Consider the following 21,784-nt stretch of genomic DNA (forward strand, 5'->3'; position numbering starts at 1 on the left):
AAACGATCACTTTTATGAACGTAAATACAAGCTGGATAATTGACGTCCTATTAACTTACATTGTAGCTTGTTTCTCCATTGCCGACTGCAGCGATCTCGTTTAATACTGGACCAATGTCAAAGGAAAATATTTCCTAGTAATACTATTAATAGTTTTAATTGTATCTGATACTCAATGAGCTGTTGGAGAAACAAGCCCAGCGTGAAGCAATAAAGCAAAAGCTGTCAGATAAATGTAGTGCAGTAACCATGACAACATTTCCCACTGAGGTGTAGTGGAGTACAAGTATGAAGTAGCAGCAGGGGTGATTCTAGGATCAGACCTTTAGGGGGGCTCAGCCCCTAATGAGAATGTGACAAAGATATAGTGCATGCAAAAATCTGTGCCATGAAATTACCAACTTCTTCACAATCGCACTCCTGCTCTCCCTCTGACAGATAGAGAGTCAGCCAAAGGCCTGAGTCTAGCACAACCACCTCAACCAGAATCTAAGCTTTCCAATGATATTAGCGCCAGTTGGCGTGACAAATGGTTTTCGAGAAAATTAACATTGAATTTACATGAAATGTTATCATATTTGCATCTGCATAATCTCTGCACACCGATTACTCTCTGTGAAATATCTCACAAACTTCACTCAACACATGCATCGGTACAACAAGCGGTTCCTGAGTAATCCGGTTTTGAAATTGCAACAAATTTCTACATGGTATCCAACTTTGGGCCAAAATTATAATGTATTCTCATGTAAACTTTTTATGTCAGCACAGACATTTTTGTAAATTGCTTAGCCAGTGTATCCCACCATAATGGCTATTATATTGCCAGATTCCAGACAATCCCACTTACTTATATATATCCCACTTACAAATATGAATATATATTTTTACTGGTATGCTTCCTAGTGACATTAGTGCAAAAATATGAAGAAAAAATGATTCCACCTGTGTGTGCATGGTTATAATTCTGAAGTCCAAAATAGTTCAGGCTACAGCAGAAATAGTCCCATTCATAGATAAGAATAATCAAGTCTAACCTCTGAATTTCTTTTCAAAGTGCACCAGATTGATGCATTTAAACGTTAAAATAGACAACATTTTCTTACAGGGGAGCATGCCCATTGATCCCCCTAGGGGGGCTTGTGCCCCAGTGCAGCTCTAGGGCTAGTGACACTCCTGGGGCAGTGTCCCTGTTTTGAGGTTTACAAGGATAAAAAAATTACCTTTTTTGGAGGTATTTACGTTTCTGATCTGAAAATGTCCCTGGATTTTGTCTCCGAAATCTGGTCACCTTAAACTATGTCCCGTCTGGGTTGTTTTGTGTCATGTCAGTCCCATGCACACTCCTTCAAATAAAGTTTGAAAGACTGAAATGAGAATATTTTTGCAAAAATAATTTCCTGTCTCACTCAAAATATCTTTCTGTTTAGCCTCTTTCGTAACAGTGTACTCTGGACGGCACACTTCCTCTAAACGCATCTGCAACCGCCACTCATAAACTTCGTAATAACTTTTAAGCATTAATTCTTCAAAATATACAGTCATACGACACATTGATTGAAAGCTTAGCCTCTCATGATTCAAGTAAGCCCACACACAAAACATAAGACGATTTATAGCAGTTATACAACTGTAATAAAGTTGCCATGACACTGAAAAAGACGGGAGCGAGTGTGCATTCATACCTTTGCATTCTCCCTTTATCCACATCGGTGATATTGTCCCAAATTTTTTTTTTCCTAACTTGCCAAGAGTCCAAGGAAATGGAATATCCAAGCCATTTTATCCAAAACTAGCTGTCTGCCTCACAATCTTGAAGTGACGAGACCGAATTACAACAAAAATGACAAACACTATTTCACTTCCGGGCTTTTTCTCGCGTCTGACTTCTCACGCAAAACTTCTAATGCTCAATGTCGGTGTCAATGTTGTTCTCCTAATGCCGCGTTCTATTTACCTTGGAACCTGGAAGCTGGAGCTGGGAATGACATCATACCCGAATGACATAACCTGAATGCGTTCTATTTAAAAGTCGGATTTTCATTGTTTTCATTAGCTCTAACAAAAAACATGTGTTTTTCTATCAGGACCCAGCAGAGACCAGAATCTCCTGAACCTGAACCTGAACCTGAACCCAGCTGTGTGTCCTTTAAGAGCGACTGGTCAAATGGTCGCCTTATTCATTTTAAAGGAGAGCAACCCTCTGCTGAAAAGAGGTAACCTCTTAATATTATAATATTACTGATTCATGTTTTAACTTTTATGTATCCAGAGAAGTTTTTTGAGTTTATTTTCAGCATCTGTCTTCTTCACATCCATTTATATTCTCACATCTGAAAGTCTTCAACTCTTGACTTTAGGTAAATATTGGATCTGGTTTGGTCCAATATATTCTCTGGTGTTTTAGCTTTTTAACCCAGTTTTTTGTATAGTGTATTGAACTTCTTTGTGTTAATATTGTGTTAGTTACTGTTTGTAGCTCCAGCAGTTTTTGTGTCTGAATACAAAAAAGTGAATTTCCATCCCTGTTGGTCTTAATCTCTGTGTAACAGGATCCATCAAAGACCAGACTCTGCAGAACCTGAACCCAGCTGTGTGTCTCTAGCCCGGTTAGCTATTGTTAGCAATACCAGTTGATAACAACGCATTACGCCGTTTTTTGTGCATGCAAACAGCGTAACAACATGTCCACAGATAGAAGTTGAACATGCCTGTGTGAACGACTGATTTTGTGACACAAATAAGACAGAAGTGCTTATAACTTTATGTTACTGCAGCTTTTCACAACTGTTGATACAGGGGGCAGCCATGTTGGATTTTGAACTCGGGCTACTGCGAGGTTGTACGAGTTCCAAGCTCGTAAATCCGAGGTCAGGGGGCGTGTTTACGACTTTGACCTCGTTAAAACCGAGTTGCGAGGTAAATAGAACGCGGCATAAGTCTTACGAATCAAACAAGACCTCTCATGAGCCTCCCGGGAGGTGGAGATAGACAGCTGGAAACCCAATGATGTCTCTGCATGCGATGTGAACCAAGTTGGCTTTGATCAACAGTTGCTTGAGCCAGTTGCAATTCCATGTTACGAGACCCTGCTACCTTTTTAGCCAATAAAGAGGCAATTCAAACGACACCATGGACTACAGTGAAATGCTCTTCCTGTGATGTGTATCTCTGTGTTTCACCATAAACAGGGACTGTTATAATGCATAGCACACCCTGAACAATTTATAATTACTTATTTCTATATATTTATGTAAATAGTTATTTCAAGTTTGTGTGTGATTGATGTTTGTGTATTTGAGAAGTTTTGTATTTTGCACTTTTTTGTCCTTTTGCTTTGCACTTTCCAAATGGACCTAAGAAAAACGCACATACCTGTAGAAAAAGATTCATATAAAATCTATTTTTGAGTATTTCAACTTCTGTAGTAAGCTGAGACATGTGGCTCTGGTCTTGTGTTGCCTGTATCTCACCTAGATGTGTTTACAGCAGCGTGTTTTAGTCAGTTTACACTTGTAACACAAAGTTGACAGTGTTACCTTTCTAATGATATCAAGCACACCCCAGAGTGTCAAAGTATATGGGAGCTGTACCACTTTTAATTTGGGTATGACGTTTAGACCAAAAAACAGGCTTAGATAACATTTTGAAATATTATATTTAGATATATTTATTGAGTTTTGGACAGAAAGTAAAGCATTATTGGCATTTAATTGTTAATATTTAGGCCAACATACATATTCATAGTAATATTATATTTTATGCAGGGAGACCTTACAAGTGACCCTCAAAAAATGTGTTTTTCTATCAGGACCCAGCAGAGACCAGAATCTCCTGAACCTGAACCTGAACCTGAACCCAGCTGTGTGTCCTTTAAGAGCGACTGGTCAAATGGTCGCCTTATTCATTTTAAAGGAGAGCAACCCTCTGCTGAAAAGAGGTAACCTCTTAATATTATAATATTACTGATTCATGTTTTAACTTTTATGTATCCAGAGAAGTTTTTTGAGTTTATTTTCAGCATCTGTCTTCTTCACATCCATTTATATTCTCACATCTGAAAGTCTTCAACTCTTGACTTTAGGTAAATATTGGATCTGGTTTGGTCCAATATATTCTCTGGTGTTTTAGCTTTTTAACCCAGTTTTTTGTATAGTGTATTGAACTTCTTTGTGTTAATATTGTGTTAGTTACTGTTTGTAGCTCCAGCAGTTTTTGTGTCTGAATACAAAAAAGTGAATTTCCATCCCTGTTGGTCTTAATCTCTGTGTAACAGGATCCATCAAAGACCAGACTCTGCAGAACCTGAACCCAGCTGTGTGTCCTTCAAGAGTGACCAGTCAAATGATCGCTATATTGAATTTAAAGTTCAACAACCCTCTGCTGAAAAGAAGTAAGCTCTAAGGCGTAATTTCCAAAGGGGGTACATGCCCCCACCCCACTTTCAAATTAGTTTGATATGATTTTACTTATAAGTCTTTCTTTTAGTATTTATCATTATGATCAACTTAATTATCTTCTGGATTTTGTATTATATCAGTCCCTAAACTTGCATAGGAATGTAGGAAATGGGATTCAAATAGAAAAACCTTCTCAAACCAAAGTTATACCTATTATATTATAGATTCATGTTACAACTTTTATGTTTTTTATGTTTATTTTCAGTACTTTTCTCTTTCACATACATTTTTCTTTTTTCTTTGACTCTTGACTTTAGGTAAATATAGGATCTGGTTTGGTCCAATATTCTCTGTTTGTAGTCCTTGTCTGGTCCAATATTCTCTCTCTCTTTAGAGTAACAGTTCATACATTCTTCTGAATAAATGTATAAACTGCATACATGCATACATATTCTAAAGCCGCCTACACATGATAAGCGATTTGCTCTCTGCGCACCACTAGGTAGGGCGCAGAGAGCAAAGCACAGTGCAGGTATTCATCATTAAGGGTGCTATTTCTCGTTGCTAGGTAACAACATGCGGTTATCGTATTGGTGGTGCTTTCAAATGGTCAGCGGCAACTAGGTCAAAGTTGAAATAAAATGAACTTTGAGCGCTGCGCAAAGCGGAAAATCCGAGCGGTGCGCGACGCCAGGGGTAGCGCAGTGCATAGTTTGGTGCCACCGCTCTCTCCATTGGAAATCAATGGAATGGCTGGAGCAGAGGGTTTTGCCACTTATCATGTGTTGGTGGCTTGATAGCCCAGGTTGTCCTAAAAAATGATGTCTATAACTTGATTGTGCATCACAGGGTTGAGGTTACACAAGCATCATTACAAAAGGAGACCAGGCGACCCAAAGATTGGAAGAAATGGATTAAACCCCAGAGGTTTTTTAAAGGACGACAACCCTCTGCTGACAAGAGGTAAGCTACTAATAACATTATGTAACTGATTCATATTTCAACTTTTATGTATCCAGAGATGATTTTGAGTTTATTTTCAGTATCTTTCTTCTTCACATATATTTATATTCTCACATTTGAAAGTTCAAAAAAGTCTGTCTTCAACTCTTCACTTTAGGTAAATATTGAATCTGGTGTGGTCCAATATTCTCTGGTGTTTTAGCTTGTTTTCGTCCAATATTATATGGTGTTTTAGCTAGGGATGTCCCAATCACAGTATCGGATCGGAGACGATTTTGGCATTTTTTTAACTGATCTGGGATCGGCATTTACCCTGATTACCTTACTCTGATGTACGTCAGCTTGTAGTGATCACTGCCTTTATCCACAAATGCCCTGCGCTACAAACACACCGCCAGACCGCCTGGATGCTGTCACTTTAAAACCAACATGGCGCGGCCACTCACCAGTCTGTCCAGAGAGTCTCATAGCTTGTAGCCCTCAGCAACAAGTAAAAAAGTCTGTCTTTCTTAGTCACCCTTTTATAACAGAAGTGGATTACTCTACACTCTCCACACTTCTTCCATGATTCCACCAGGAAACCACGCTTTCAGGTTGCTATTCTCCAGAGCCGACATGGTATAGACAAGAAGTAAATAAAAATTGACTATGAAGCGCAAGATGTGTGACTAAGTTTAGTTTTCGTTGTCCAGCGGGGAACTTGAGACTGTTTATTCTTTGGTTGGGGGTTTGCTGGAATCCTAAAGAGAACACTTTTGGTGTTGAGAGAAAAGACTAATTTGCTGAACTGCTCTTCTGAACCTGAACCCAGCTGTGTGTCCATGAAGAATGACTGGTCAAATTATGATAAATTGTTACAACTTTGACCTCAGTGCCGCCGTCATTCAAGGCGCAACCAATTCCAGAAAATATGCCTGTGCTGGGCTTTGCCTCTCTGTTCTGTTCCCTACTTCACGGCTTTGCCACGGGTCATGTGTAGTACTGAAATACTGCTTCAGAGGCAGCTCTTCTGAGGCTGCTGCCAGTGGTCAAAGCCTCCAACAAAGCTCTGTAAGTGGGATTTATTCATCAATAAATACCTGATCTGACCTGCAGGATTCAGGAGGGAAGCTAATCTCTGTTGGACTGAACAGACCAGACTGCACACTGGAGACTCTTAGGTCAGATCGAGAACAATAATCTTTGAAAACACAGTATTGAAAAATACTTTGGAAACGTTCAAAAAATGTGAATGTTTCCAAAGTATTTTATTCTGATTTAGAATTACTTCATAAAGAATGAAATATGAGATCCAGAAATAATATATTTTTTAATATCATATGACTTGATTGAATGACTGAATACTGGATGTTTGTTTATTCCTGATTATTTAACAAGTAGATCTGACCAAACAATTTGATTGGTAACTAGACATTTAGAACATACTCAAATAAGCATGACAGCAAACCCAGAGCCATTTGAGCACATCAGAGGCCTGTATTATGAAGCAAGATTTGCCGTTAACGAGGTAACTTCAGGTTCAACCCAGGGTTTTGTGTATCACGATGGTGGATCACTTGTTACCGGGTTAAATTGCCGTGGTAACTTATGCTGAACATCTAACCTGCTCGGGTATTTTTATAAGAGGTATTTTTATGAAAGATATAGATTTTCAGCGGAGGGAATTACGTATCTTTGTTGGCTTCTTGAGCCATGTGTTGCCAATGCCACATCGGTTTGAAGTATGTTTTTATATTTTTTATTTTCTCTCACGATCGCTTCCCACTGCCAGGGTTGCAGCTGAAATAATAGGCTAAAGCAACGACAGTTTATGGAAAGCACAAGTGTAATTATGGTCAGATCTTGTGCCTGACTGATGGGGAAGTGATATTGATAAGCGTTGTGATTTACGCATAACAAGGTCAGCATTTTTTTCCAGCATTCCTTCTTGCGTTTTGCCTGTAAAACCGTGTATGTGTTCTTCATATTTATGTAGAATCATAGTTTGCTCTTCTTATGTAAAATATGCGGCTCTGGTAGATGTTTGCGATTGGTCATGCTGTGCAAACACCGCCTCTTATGTAAACGCGCGTATCGCTGGATTGGGAAATACTGTGTTGACTGAACTAGTTGTTAACCACCGTTGTGACACAGCTTATGCGGGACCACGGTTGTTAGGTTAGGTGAAGCCGTGTAACTGAAATAAATCCAGGGCATGTTGATCTTGATTCATAGTACAGGCCTCTGGTGCATGACATAAAATATTACTCCGCCATTTCCATGGCAACATTGTAACTTCCAGAGCTGAATCAAAAAAAACAGTAATGTTAGCCTACAACATTGATACAATGGATCATTTTGTTGTTAATTTTGATTTATATGGCGAAATTAGTTTTGATGAATGGTTGGAAGAGGATGAGAAGTGAATCATTGGATGAAACGACACTTTTACCACACTCTGAATTTAACTGTTACTGGAATAGTTTGGATCACTGACACGTCAATAATGAAGTTTGCGGATGTATAGTATCTAAATCTATCCATGAAAAACATATTTTTTTCAGTAGATATTTTAGTTATAACCAGATTACATTAGCCAAGCTTTTGGTGTTTATATGTAGTTATGTTTTGGAAAATTCCACAATCTCTACCGTTACAAAGCTAACGTTAGCTTAAGATGACTGGCTGACATACAGTACGTCTAAAAGGGAGGGACTACAAATTGTCTCCGTTGCTTTTCTTAATTTTGAGAACGAATTGTCCCACAATATGATTACAGTTTGATTATAACTTTTATTTAGTTGGAAACCATTGTTGTATAATTACTTTATTACATGAGGGGGTTTGATTTAACGTCATATTATCACTTCAGTCATGCTTATGAACCTCGGAGCAAGCGTCTCGGTCCTAGCCACGTCACTATCGTGCCAATAATGATGATAAATCAAACCCTCTTGTGTATTGCTTAATTCAGTCACAATTAATGATCATGTTTCCAACTTGTTTAGAGTAGAGCAGCATATATTGAAACATGAGAAGGGATTTCATATACTGTATCACCAAAAGTCCAGACTCAACATATAAACACAATCATTGTTTGTCTTCTTATATGATATTTCTCTAAACTTTAAGCTGTATTAAATTTAAACTGCCCTTCTCACGTCAGGATTTAAAATTTAACAATTCGGAAATCTTTGCTCGTTTCCAAAGCATTTTGTTCTCATTTATGTCGTAAAGTACGAATGATGAACTATTGCTGAGATTGAGAACCTAATTTTTTAAAAATCTTATGTGAATTTGAATACTGGATGTCTTAATACTCCTCATTCAGTAACAATTAGTTATCATGTTTCCAACTTGTTTGGAATAATATAGCAAGGATTTTAACATGTGTTTAAAATGGATTTTATATTCTCTATCACCAAAAGTCCAGACTTAACATTTAAACACAAATGTTATCTGTCTTCTTCATTACCGTCCCTCCAACAAAGCTTTGTAAGTGGGATTTATTCATCATTAAATACTATGATATCTTTCAACAGGAGTTTAATATAAATATTTTGTTTCCTTCCTGTTGTCTCTCCAGACTTAGTGGCTGTAATCTGTCAGAGACAAGCTGTGAAGCTCTGTCCTCAGTTCTCAGCTCTCAGTCCTCTAATCTGAGAGAGCTGGACCTGAGTAACAACAGCCTGCAGGATTCAGGAGGGAAGCTGATCTCTGTTGGACTGAAGAGTCCACACTGCACATTGGAGACTCTCAGGTCAGGATTCATTAACCCATTCAACCGATGACCATTTAAACTCTGATTAGCTTTAGTTGATAAACAGCTGTGCAACATGTAGAATCACTTTACATTAGGATTTTTAATCATTTACTTTTGTTGTTGAATAACTAAATACCACAGATGATTTTAAAGGTGTATTCTAAATCTAGACCAAAATGTAGCTGGACAACAAACAAACATACATAAAACAAACACATGCCTCCACATGTTGACAGAGGGTTCCTATGTGTTGATCTGTGTGTTTGCAGTCTGTCAGGCTGTCTGATCTGAGAGGAAGGCTGTTCTTCTCTGATCTCAGCGCTGAGCTTCAACCCCTCCCATCTGAGAGAGCTGGACCTGAGTTACAATCATCCAGGAGACCCGGGAGTAAAGCTTCTGTCAGCAGGACTGAAGGATCCTCTCTGGAGACTGGACACTCTCAGGTACAAACACTGATACAAAAAGTAAATATTTGGGTAGGAAGCTTTAAAGGAGAACATCTCCAGGAACTAAAATGATAACTCCATTTTGTTAATAATTGATTTAGTTTGGACAGATCTCTATATGTTAAAGGAACTGTTAGTGGTTTGAAGAAGAATCCTTTTTTTCCCTCTTTCCTGGGATCAAATCAGTTTCAACTCGACAGAGATAGGTCCAGGACAGGTTAAGCCTAGCTTAGCACAGAGCAATGTGCTTTCTACGCTGTGAGAAGAGTGTGTTGATGAAGCATTGATCTACTCGTTCGGCAAACTAGTTAGCTAGCTGTTTAAAATGTCAGTTGCTGGTGCTGCATGGCTCATGTGATCGATCAGAGACGTACATTGATGTCTGTACAATGTTCCTCTTGTGCTGGGAGAGTACCAACTCTAAGTTCAAAAAGTCCCTCAAAACACTCTTTCCTAGTTCCTGCTACGTCATAAACTTTTTAAAATGTTTTCTAATTCATAAATTCATAAATGTCCATGCCTTGTTGTATATTTGGCATATTAGGCACACACTGGTATTTCTACTCTATAACATATCTCATTAATTTCCCTCTGTAGGGCTTTTATTTTCATGCAGCTTTGGTTGAATAACACAGCGTTCATATAGCCTATAGATCATTTTATCAGGAACTAGAGACGGACATCGCCATCCTATAAAACAACAACCTGTAGTTTCAGTAAAATTCTCATGACCAGGGGTCTCATTTATAAACGTGGCGTATGCACAAAACGGGGCTGAATGGCTAATATGCCGATTTAGATTCCCTAAAGCTGTGCTTTTGGATATATGTACTGAATTGGGTCCAGTAGAGAGGGCAATGCGCCGGAACCATGCCATCCCGGTCCAAATAGGCTACAGGTCCTCGCCACTCTGGGGGCAACCAGCTGTTTCCAGAGGGAAATGTCAGACAGCTAAGTGTTTTGTTTTTTTAAATAAATATTATATATAATCTTATATTATCTTATTATATACCTTTGGTATATCGAAGCTGTCCCAGAGTGCCGTAGCCAAATCCCTGCCATTTTGGACGTATTATTAATACATGTAGTTATAGATCAGTTTTCCCTACACTGTGCAAGAACAGGCCGACATTGTAAGTAAATTTGCAGCAATTCCTGAACGTCTGAGAAGTTTTTTGCTCTTTCTCCACCAGTCATCATGATTCAGTGTAACAACTGCCATTGTCATTCATATCATGATCAGCATTCATGAGGTGCTTTGCATTGACTATTAATGGTTAAAAATGGGCATGTACACACTCCTCCTTTCAGGGTGGATCCTGCTGGAGTCAGATGGTTGGTACCAAGCCTGAGGAAGTGTAAGTGTGTTTTTAATTTCATTCATCAAACTGTGACATCACTCATTTAACCCTCTGATGTAATCATAAAAGTGCTGATTGGTTAATAACTGCAGCTGGGTTGTGTCTCGTTCACTCCGTCAGATTCCTGTGAACTCACACTCGACACAAACACAGTGAACAGAAACCTCAAACTGTCTGACAACAAGGTGACATGTGTGGAGGAGGATCAGCCATATCCTGATCATCCAGAGAGGTTTGACTACTGGTCTCAGCTGCTGTGTAGAGATGGTCTGACTGGTCGCTGTTACTGGGAGGTTGAAAGGAGAGGAGATGTTTATATATCAGTGAGTTACAGAGGAATCAGGAGGAGAGGAGACAGTGAAGACTGTTTGTTTGGATATAATGATCAGTCCTGGAGTCTGGACTACTCTGATGGTGGTAGTTACTCTGTTTGGCACAATAACAGAAGAACAGTCCTCACTTCCTCCTCTGTCTCTGATAGAGTAGGAGTGTATGTGGACTGTCCTGCTGGCTCTCTGTCCTTCTACACAGTCTCCTCTGACTCACTGATCCTCCTCTACACCTTCAACACCACATTCACTCAGCCTCTCTATCCTGGGTTTGGGATCTGGTCTTCTGGTTCCTTAGTGTCTCTGTGTTCTGTGTAGGACAGGAGTCTCCTCCTGTTTCTCACTGCTGATCAATTGAGTCTGTACAGGATCACAGAAATATGAAATATGTCAGGTTATTGTTATAAACTAATGAATGAACTTTGTATAAAATAATTTAGAATGATTGAACAGATTCCTCGTGAACATTGTAAACTTCTTCCAGTCCTTTAAAGATGGAAGCTGTGGTCATGAAATTGTAGAAATACCGTTGACTTGTGTCATGTTTTGTTTTGAATTGAACTGTCTCTTTTCACAATAAAAGCATAAAGTTACTGTGAGTTTTTGTGGTCTTTCTTTTTAACTTTTAAAGTCAGTGAACTCCAGGATGGGCAGGGAGGTGGATTGATTGAGTACTCAGTTTAGTTTTAGTTTAAAGGGTTAGGACAAATATAAAGAGCGTGTATATCGTCAGTTAAAAAGTTCAACTTGTGGAACAGTTAGCTGGGAAAAACGGAACATGTAAAGCATGAACAAATGTTTTGCTGGTCAAATTTGAAATTTGAAATTCAAAAAATCATAAACAAGGTGTTGAAGCCTCGTATACATCCATTGATCACAGACATTCCTGTGTGGCGTAACTGAGGCGGGGATCGAACCTGCGTCTCTCGTTTACCGCTCGGCGTCCTTGCAGACAAACAAAGTTTCCGCCCAGCTTGTCTGTTCCTTTGTGTTTGAAGAGACATATTAGCTGCAGCTAAAGTTTCAAACACATAATGACTTTGTCACTTCCCTGTATTGGGTTATCAGATCTTTAACTAAGATGTGTGGTTGTGTTATTCCTGCAGAGCACAGAATGTATACTATAGCATAGCATCATATCTATACTATAGCATCATACAGTATCTATACTATAGCATCATATCTCTACTATAGCATCATATCTATACTATAGCATCATATCTCTACTATAGCATCATATCTATACTATAGCATCATACAGTATCTATACTATAGCATCATATCTATACTATAGCATCATATCTATACTATAGCATCATATCTCTACTATAGCATCATATCTATACTATAGCATCATACAGTATCTATACTATAGCATCATATCTCTACTATAGCATCATATCTATACTATAACATCTTACAGTATCTATACTATAGCATCATATCTCTACTATAGCATCATATCTCTACTATAGCATCATATCTATACTATAACATCATACAGTATCTATACTATAGCATCATATCTCTACTATAGCATCATATCTATACTATAGCATCATACAGTATCTATACTATAGCATCATATCTATACTATTGCATCATATCTATTGTTACGGCCTCCATTTAAAAGGGACAAACCAAGACTCAAATGGGATTGGAGGATGCAACATATAAAAAGGATGCCAAACACAAAGTTAAGAATTAACCAACAAGCTTTATTAAATAAAGAATATTCCCAAAAATAACAAAAAAGGAAAAACAAAAGGGACTGTAGACCCCGGCCAAAAAGAACAAAAGATGGGAAGACGCTGGACCAACCTCGCAGCGGGCCGTTGCTCCCCGTGTCTCCCCCTAAACTACCTAAAAAAGGGAAAACTAATCCTATAATTTCTTATTATATTAATCCTATTAATCTTTTTTTAATTGTTTTGCATTTTGTAACGTTTTTAAAGATTTTTTTCGAGGTTTTTGTCGATTTAATTTTAATAAAAAAAACCTAACCCTAACGTAAATCCTTTCAGTTTGTTTATCTATAATATTTCACTGAAACAGGAGACGGCATGAATTTCCTTCAGAAACAACAATATTGAAATCACAATTATTTAACACGATTATTCTTTGACTTTTGGAAAGATGTTGCCATTACAGTTTGAGTTCCTTTTCTCATTCAGAACACAAGACAAAATACAAGTTTACTTGAAAAACATAATGTGCGAAATAATAGCTTTTCTTGATTACTCTGTTTTTGTGATCATTGGGAGCCGAAATCATAATCACAATTAAAAATGTGATTAATTGCACAGCCCTTATTGGTGCTGTGCTGTAACAGCTTCACATGGACACTCACGTAGCACAAAGATTAAACATCTTGAGCAGATCCATGGCTGAAAGGGAATGATCTTTCTGTCAAGGGCTGCATAGTTGAGTATAAGAACAATTGTGTTGTACATAATATAGGCCTATATGGTTTTTAGATTATATTCATGACATTGTAGAAATTAATGTGTAGAATATTAAATGTCATACAAAGGTATAAAAGGATGTGAAAGTAAGAATAAATCTTTAAAGCTTCTTAAAAAATGTTGATGTCTTCATCATTTCATCAGATAGAAATATTTTAAACTTCTTAAAGAACTGAAACTATTAACTGAAGCAAAAACAAGCAATTGTAGACGGTAAACAACAATATTCACGTACATACAGACTCAATATTATATATATATATAATTATATTGTTTATAGTGATGTAATATTAGAGCAGATATGTTACAGATGATAATATCAGAGATTAAGGTCCAGTGATGTAATATTAGATCAGATATGTTACAGATGATAATATCAGACAGCCTGACCTCGTTCCTCTGGACGTCTCAGCTACGCTACGACGTCTGGAGGCTGAAACACAAAGCAGAGTTCAAACAGCAGAAAAAGGTTGTAAGGCAAGGCAACTTTATTTCTACAGCACGTTTAAGCAACAAGGCAATTCAAAGTGCTTTACATAAAACATTAAAGAGCTCTTAAACATGTAAAAAATACAATACGAGAATAAAAGTTACAGTGCAGTATAAGAAATAAACAATTATTTAAAGAAAGGCAACATCAAAAAGAAAGGTCTTCATCTTTGATTTAAAAGAAGTGAGAGTTGCGGCAGACCTGCAGTTTTCTGGGAGTTTGTTCCAGATATGTGGAGCACAAAAACTGAACGCTGCTTCCCCCTGTTTAGTTCTGACTCTGGGGACAACAAGCAGACCTGTCCCAGACGACCTGAGAGGTCTGGGGGGTTCATAATAGAGCTGTAATCGGCCTTAAATGTTCGGCCTGACAAGGCCCGAGTCCGACAGAACTCGGTCTGAGCCCGACAAGTACATTTTGATTGACAGCTTTTTACAGTTTTTCACAATCGCTATGACACTTTTTTCAATACTTTTAACAACTTTCCTAAACTCTTAACGCACCAACACACCCACAACACACGATTGGCAAAACAGTTAATTTCATGCTCAAAATCACACATTGTAAACTAAACACCAACACTGATTTTCAAAATACAATAATATACTAACACAATACACTATGTCCACCAAAACAATGCAAACATGTCTCAAAATCAAATAATTCTTCCAAAACACTAACACATGTTCTCTTTCCAACAGGAACATTTAGTCAATCATAGCACAATGTCATACAAACACTAACATCACATGGAATTACAGAAACTGCATTATTTTATATGTGTCAGGTCTGCCCTTATACAATAGACAATAGTGATTGTATTGATCATAGATTGTGTTTTGCACTGAAGTTTCTCTTGTAGCCTCTCTACATTTTTGTTTTGTTTAGTAAATGCATGCATATTTTTTTTTGAAGATTATTTTTGGGGCTTTTCCACCTTTATTTGACAGGACAGCTAGTTGAGAAAGGGGAGAGAGAGAGAAAGGAGGAAGACATGCAGGAAATTGTCACAAGTCGGATTTGAACCCTGGACCTCTGCGTCGAGGCATGAACCTCCAAGTATATGTGCGCCTCCTCTACCCACTGAGCCAACCCGGCCACCATTTTGTTTCTTTTGCTGCAGAGATACAATACAAAAAATGAATAACCCATCTCAGAGTATGAAAAAAAGGAGACAGAGACAGAATTGTCCTGGTACTCCTCTTCCTCTCCCTCATGAAGGCATTTTTCTTATTTTCTGTGTTCATCTACAGTATGTATATATATATATATATATATATATATATATATATATATATATATATCAAAACAGCTGTACATTTTATTTCCAAATTGTATATATTTTTAAATATTGCTAGTGTATTATTTTATTTTTATTTCATGTATATTTTTTCCTATTATTTAATGTTTACTCTGTACGTGTGCTGTGTGTCTGAAATTTTGCTGCTGCAACAATGTTATTTCCCATTTTTTTGGGATCAATAAAAAAATCTATCTATCTATCTATCTATCTATCTATCTATCTAGTATATTGTTCAAATAGGCCCTCTTTTACTGTACTACCATGTGGTCATGCGATTGAAAGAACCTCAACACCTGAGTGGTGTGTTTCCTAGAAGGGAATCAGCTGATTGATCTGTTTGTATAACTTCAATCAGCGGTTTCTCAATAAATGCATGTATAAAATGCAGGGGATATATTTGTGTTTAAATTTATAATACGATCAGCTGTTCACTTTGACTTTAGCCTATAAGTAAGGTTTAGAACATGATGTTATCTGTTCTGACATACAGTGTGAAAGCATTTGTAAATTTGTCAATAATAATCCATTGTTTTGGTCTTGGTGGAGCTTGTGTGTAAAATAAGTTCAAGCATTTTAAATTTGTGTTAACTGTATGCATTTTGTGTCAAAGCAACAAGAAATGTGTTAATTGTATAGCCTTCACAGACAGATGTTGTGCTAACTGTGTTAAGAGTTTAGGAAAGTTGTTAAAAGTATTGAAAAAAGTGTCATAGCAATTGTGAAAAACTGTAAAAGCCCAAACCCGTTTACAGCCCAACATTATTCAAATGTGCGCACGCACAGCTCTTTTGCCTTTTGTCAAGAATGAGTCATTTATACATTTTTTAACCTCATTTATTCATGACTAACGTAGGCTATAGGCCACTTGGTAGTAGGAACAAAGAAATAAAACAAGTCCTCCAGAGACTAGCCTCCGTTTCACCTCCTCAGCATCCATTTTCGCGCTAATTGAAACGCATCACCTGACCGCATCAAACGCATCACCTGACCGCTCATTTACTGTACAACCCGGAGCACAAGCCTGAGCCCGGCCCGAGCCCGTGTAAAATGAGTTTGGGCAAAGATCTTCAGCTCTAGTTCATAGTGTAGTAGCAGATCAGAAATGTATTTTGGCCCTAACCGTTTAGTTATTTATAAACCAGCAAAAGTATTTTGAAATCAATTCTTTGAGGCACTGGAAGCGGGAGAGTGCCTATGTTCCCACATTTCTAAGATTTTTCTTAAAATTAGGCCCTATGTTCCCACATTTCTAAAATAACAAATGTTATGGGAGGATAGGGCTTAAATTGAAGGGAAATATAGGAACACAATACTTAATTTTGAAAATGTCCTAGAAATGTGGGAACATAGGGCTGTGGCAACATAGGACTGTGGGAACATAGGGCTGACCCCCTGGAAGCCATTGTAAAGACTTCAGAACTGGAGTGATGTGATCCACTTTCTTGGTCTTAGTGAGGACTGGAGCAGCAGCGTTCTGAATCAGCTGCAGCTGTCTGATTGATTTTTAGGGAGACCTGTAAAGACTCCGTTACAGTAGTCTAGTCTAGTGAAGATAAAAGCATGGACAAGTTTTTCAAAATCTTGCTGAGACATAAGTCCTTTAACCCTTGATATATTCTTAAGGTGGTAATAGGCTGAGTTTGTGATTGGGTTAATGTGGCTGTTAATTCAGGTCTGACTCCGTGACTACACCAAGATTTCTGGCTTTGTCTGTTGTTTTTAACATTGTTGTTTGAAGCTGAGCGCTGACTTTAAATCGTTCCTCTTTGGCTCCAAAAACAACCACCTCAGGTTTTTTTCTGTAATTTAAGTTTTCTTCATTTAACAAAGCAGAGTTCAAACAGCAGAAAAAGACAAGCAGCCGACAGCCACAGTGGCTCAAAGTCCTGCAGACTTCCTTCAGTAGTGGTGCTACAAGTCTAAAGTTTGTCCTGAGGGGGGCGCTAGAGTTCATGGGGATCCCCCTCTAAGCTTACTGGCCAGGGATTTTTCTCCATGTCAATAATAGTAATAATCATCACAATACACTTCATTTCTTGTAAGCAAAATTTTTTTTTAACCCTTGTATTATCTTCCCCTCGACTTTTTCTGATCTTTTTGTTCGTGTTTTTTAAATTCGTGGTCAAAAAACCTAATTTATATGACATTATACCTATTTTTTGATTTGGAAAACAGCAGAAATTATGAAATATTTCACTAATAGTTAAGATCAGAGAATGCTGTGTGGATCACAGACTGGGTTATGTCAAAGTTTAGTCATTTTACTGTACTGTTGAATGAAACCTTGTCAAATGCTATAAAATTGAATACAACTCCCAAAATTAAATGGAAGTAGTCTTTAATTTTACCTGCGAAAAAGTACATCCTATACATGCATGTTATTTTGGGGAATTTGGTTGGTTTTTATGTACAAAACTTTGAAAATGGGTCAAATTTGAGGGTTCATGTGTTTTGGTGGAGTTAATATCGGAGCAACGTTATAATAGTTTCAGTTTTCAGTTAGAGTGTTTGTTAATCGTAGTTTAGTTTAACTTTTTAGAAAGGTTTAGTTTTTATATATTTAGTTGTAGTTAGTTTTTGTCAGGGCCAGGTATAATGTTCTCAGAAGTATGTATCTTCATATTCATATAGAATACATGTTGGAGAACAGCCACGGTGTTTAATCTTTAAACTACTTCAGTGTCCGATGTGAAGCAGTCACAAACAGCGACATCTCATGTAAAGTCCAGGGTTTTAATAATAATAATACATAATAATAATAATAATAATAATAATAAAGCTAAGACACAGCAACCAAGGAGTTTGGGCAGCACTTAAACCGAAAGAATGTTACTAAAAGACTTTCTCAGATCAAATGGTTGTAGTTCTTGAGATAATAATAATGGTCCAAATTGAAGTGAAATTGCATATTTTTAAATTGAAAAACAGAACATTTTCCAATGGCTTTCCAAATATGTGCACCTGAGACTTCCACAAACCAAGGGGAAACTCAAATCTTTTCAGTTTCTGCGGTTTAATGTCACAGTGAGAGTTGAAGGAAATTCATGCTTTCTCCTTTTTCTTAAGTAGTGAAATATTAAAGCTCTAGTGCGTAACTTTTTGATATTAATGAACGTCCGTTACATTCAAGCCATTGCCAGATGAGTTGCTACAAAGCTAATTAAGACTATCAGCTCCACACAGCTCTCTCTGGATTTCTCAGTGTGACTATGTTCAGAAGATTGTGGTGTCCGGTGACTCTACACACACGCACTAACACACACACACACACACACACACACACACACACACACACAGTTACACACACACACACACACACACACACGCAGAAGCTCGAGTGAAGTGCTGATTAATGGTTTGAATTTTCCATTTGGTTCAGTTTGCTTTCACACTTTGTCAAACGCACCAAAACTGTAAACACATGTCACGCGTTTGAGACGTTGCTTGTTTATTGGACAGAATATCTGAAACTCGCCGACACTTCTGCTCTCAGAAATAACGGAGCAACACTAAATTTATAACAGTTTGGGTTTCTGGTTCTGCTTTAGTGTTTCTAATATTTTAGAAGAAAGTGAACAATGAGCAGCTGACAGACAACGAGTGAAGGAGAGAGAGATGATGTCACACAGACTGATGATGTCACACAGATGACCAGCAATGCTGGTCAGAACAGCTTATGGATCTGAAAGTTATCATCCCTTAAATCATATATCAGTCTGTAAATTGTGTGTGAGGTTGAAGCTGCAGGCTACTAAATGCTCTGTTCCTGGTTCACTTCCTGTATTTGGGTCAGATCACCTTCTGACCTGAAGTGAACTGAACTCTAGCTCACTTGGAAGAGAACAGAGATCCCCGTTTTTAAGAAGACCAGAGTTAGTTTGTTTGATCCACACCAGAGTTTAATGAGCTTTCACACCAACCGGACTATCAGACCAAACGCTCCAGGGTTCTGTTTAAATGGACCAAACAAGGCAGGTGTGAAAGCAACTTTAAAGACTCTCCATAAAGACACCACGGTTAACTATTAAATGTAAAGTGTTATAAATAAAAATAATATAAATATAAATATATATATGAAATAAAAATGACAGTAATGGAATAAAAATGACAGTAATAGATGTTTAGTGACTCACCTACACCGTCATCTTTTTTTTGCAAACGAACGTCCTGTGAAGAAGGATGTAGAAATAGTTAGAGTAGAATCTAACATATTACAGTTTTTCACAATCGCTATGACACTTTTTTCAATACTTTTAACAACTTTCCTAAACTCTTAACACAGTTAGCACAACATCTGTCTGTGAAGGCTATACAATTAACACATTTCTTGTTGCTTTGACACAAAATGCATACAGTTAACACACATTTAAAATACTTGAACTTCTTTTACACACAAGCTCCACCAAGACCAAAACAATGGATTATTATTGACAAATTTACAAATGCTTTCACACTGTATGTCAGAACAGATAACATTATGTTCTAAACCTAGCTTATAGGCTAAAGTCAAAGTGAACAGCTGATCGTATTATAAATTTAAACACAAATATATCCCCTGCATTTTATACATGCATTTATTGAGAAACAGCTGATTGAAGTTATACAAACAGATCAATCAGCTGATTCCCTTCTAGGAAACACACCACTCAGGTGTTGAGGTTCTTTCAATCGCATGACCACATGGTAGTACAGTAAAAGAGGGCCTATTTGAACAATATACTGTAGATGAACACAGAAAATAAGAAAAATGCCTTCATGAGGGAGAGGAAGAGGAGTACCAGGACAATTCTGTCTCTGTCTCCTTTTTTTCATACTCTGAGATGGGTTATTCATTTTTTGTATTGTATCTCTGCAGCAAAAGAAACAAAATAGTGGCCGGGTTGGCTCAGTGGGTAGAGGAGGCGCACATATATTTGGAGGTTCATGCCTCGACGCAGAGGTCCAGGGTTCAAATCCGACTTGTGACAATTTCCTGCATGTCTTCCCCCTTTCTCTCTCTCTCCCCTTTCTCAACTAGCTGTCCTGTCAAATAAAGGCGGAAAAGCCCCAAAAATAATCTTCAAAAAAAAATATGCATGCATTTACTAAACAAAACAAAAATGTAGAGAGGCTACAAGAGAAACTTCAGTGCAAAACACAATCTATGATCAATACAATCACTATTGTCTATTGTATAAGGGCATACCTGACACATATAAAATAATGCAGTTTCTGTAATTCCATGTGATGTTAGTGTTTGTATGACATTGTGCTATGATTGACTAAATGTTCCAGCGGCTGGAAACCATCGTAATTCATGGCACCCTGTTTTCCTGCGTGATGTTGTGCAGAACCCCACAGGCTAAAACGATGTTGCAGACTTTTTCTGCCGTGTATGGGTGATATCGCTGATGCAAGACAGAGCCATCTGCCCTTAATCAATCCGATGGAGCGCTCCACCACGGCCCGTGTGCGTACGTGTGCACTGTTGTACCGGCGCATAGAGTCCTCTAAAAGAGCCAGATCTGCCATTGCTGATAAGTGATCAACTGATGACTTCTCCTTCTCCTGTTACACTGATTATATGCTGCAGCACAAGTCAACACTGACTCGAAAACTTGCGTACACGAGTTCAGACCAGACGTGAGATTTTTTTTACAGTTGAAAGCACTTAATTGTAAGTCGCTTTGGATAAAAGCGTCAGCTAAATGACATGTAATGTAATGTAATGTAATGTAATGTAATGTAATGCAGCCTATGCTCACGTTCAAATTGATAAATGCCTTGCTTTGCGTAGGAATCGGTATACACCCGTCCAACGCCTGTTTTAGGTCATATGCACGTTTCATAAATGAGGGCCAATATGAACACTTTATGATGAAATAAAATACAATTTCACGATAGCAAATCAAACGCAGTAAATCCACATAATAGATCAGTTGAAGAAAATGCAAAACGAATGACTCTTTGAACTCTCATGTTTCTGATGATTAATGTAGAAATATTTTTGTTTTGAAGAATAAATACAGGAACGTGACTCAGCAGAGTGATTTGAAAGTTACCTTTTGATGATGATGGACGTTACTATGACGAAGAGAACAGTGAGCAGAGTGAAGAGAAGCAGACGAACAGCCAGCAATGTGTCAAAGGCTTTTATTCCTGTGAAACAGATCAGAGAGCTGTTGGACTGTAGACTAGTAATGCACCGAATGTTCCTGAGAAACAGATCAGAGAGCTGTTGGACTGTAGACTAGTGATGCACCGAATGTTTGGCTACTGAAATTTTCGGCCAGAATAGCAAAAAAA

At 37.8% G+C, this 21,784-nt stretch overlaps 1 protein-coding gene and 1 long non-coding RNA gene across 2 annotated transcripts in view; one reads left to right on the top strand and one right to left on the bottom strand.

Moving 5' to 3' along the window:
• Positions 1 to 21,784, top strand: part of LOC116056460 (nuclear factor 7, brain-like) — a 313,536-nt gene that overhangs the window by 252,912 nt on the left and 38,840 nt on the right. The window lies entirely within an intron of this gene.
• Positions 14,025 to 21,638, bottom strand: LOC116056467. Its single transcript, XR_004106579.2, has 3 exons — positions 21,541 to 21,638; positions 19,633 to 19,666; positions 14,025 to 14,139 (listed from the first exon to the last, which is right to left on the bottom strand). It is a non-coding gene; the product is annotated as an uncharacterized LOC116056467 (long non-coding RNA).

Source organism: Sander lucioperca, chromosome 6, assembly GCF_008315115.2.
Source record: "Sander lucioperca isolate FBNREF2018 chromosome 6, SLUC_FBN_1.2, whole genome shotgun sequence".
In the NCBI taxonomy this organism is placed as follows: Eukaryota; Metazoa; Chordata; class Actinopteri; order Perciformes; family Percidae; genus Sander; species Sander lucioperca.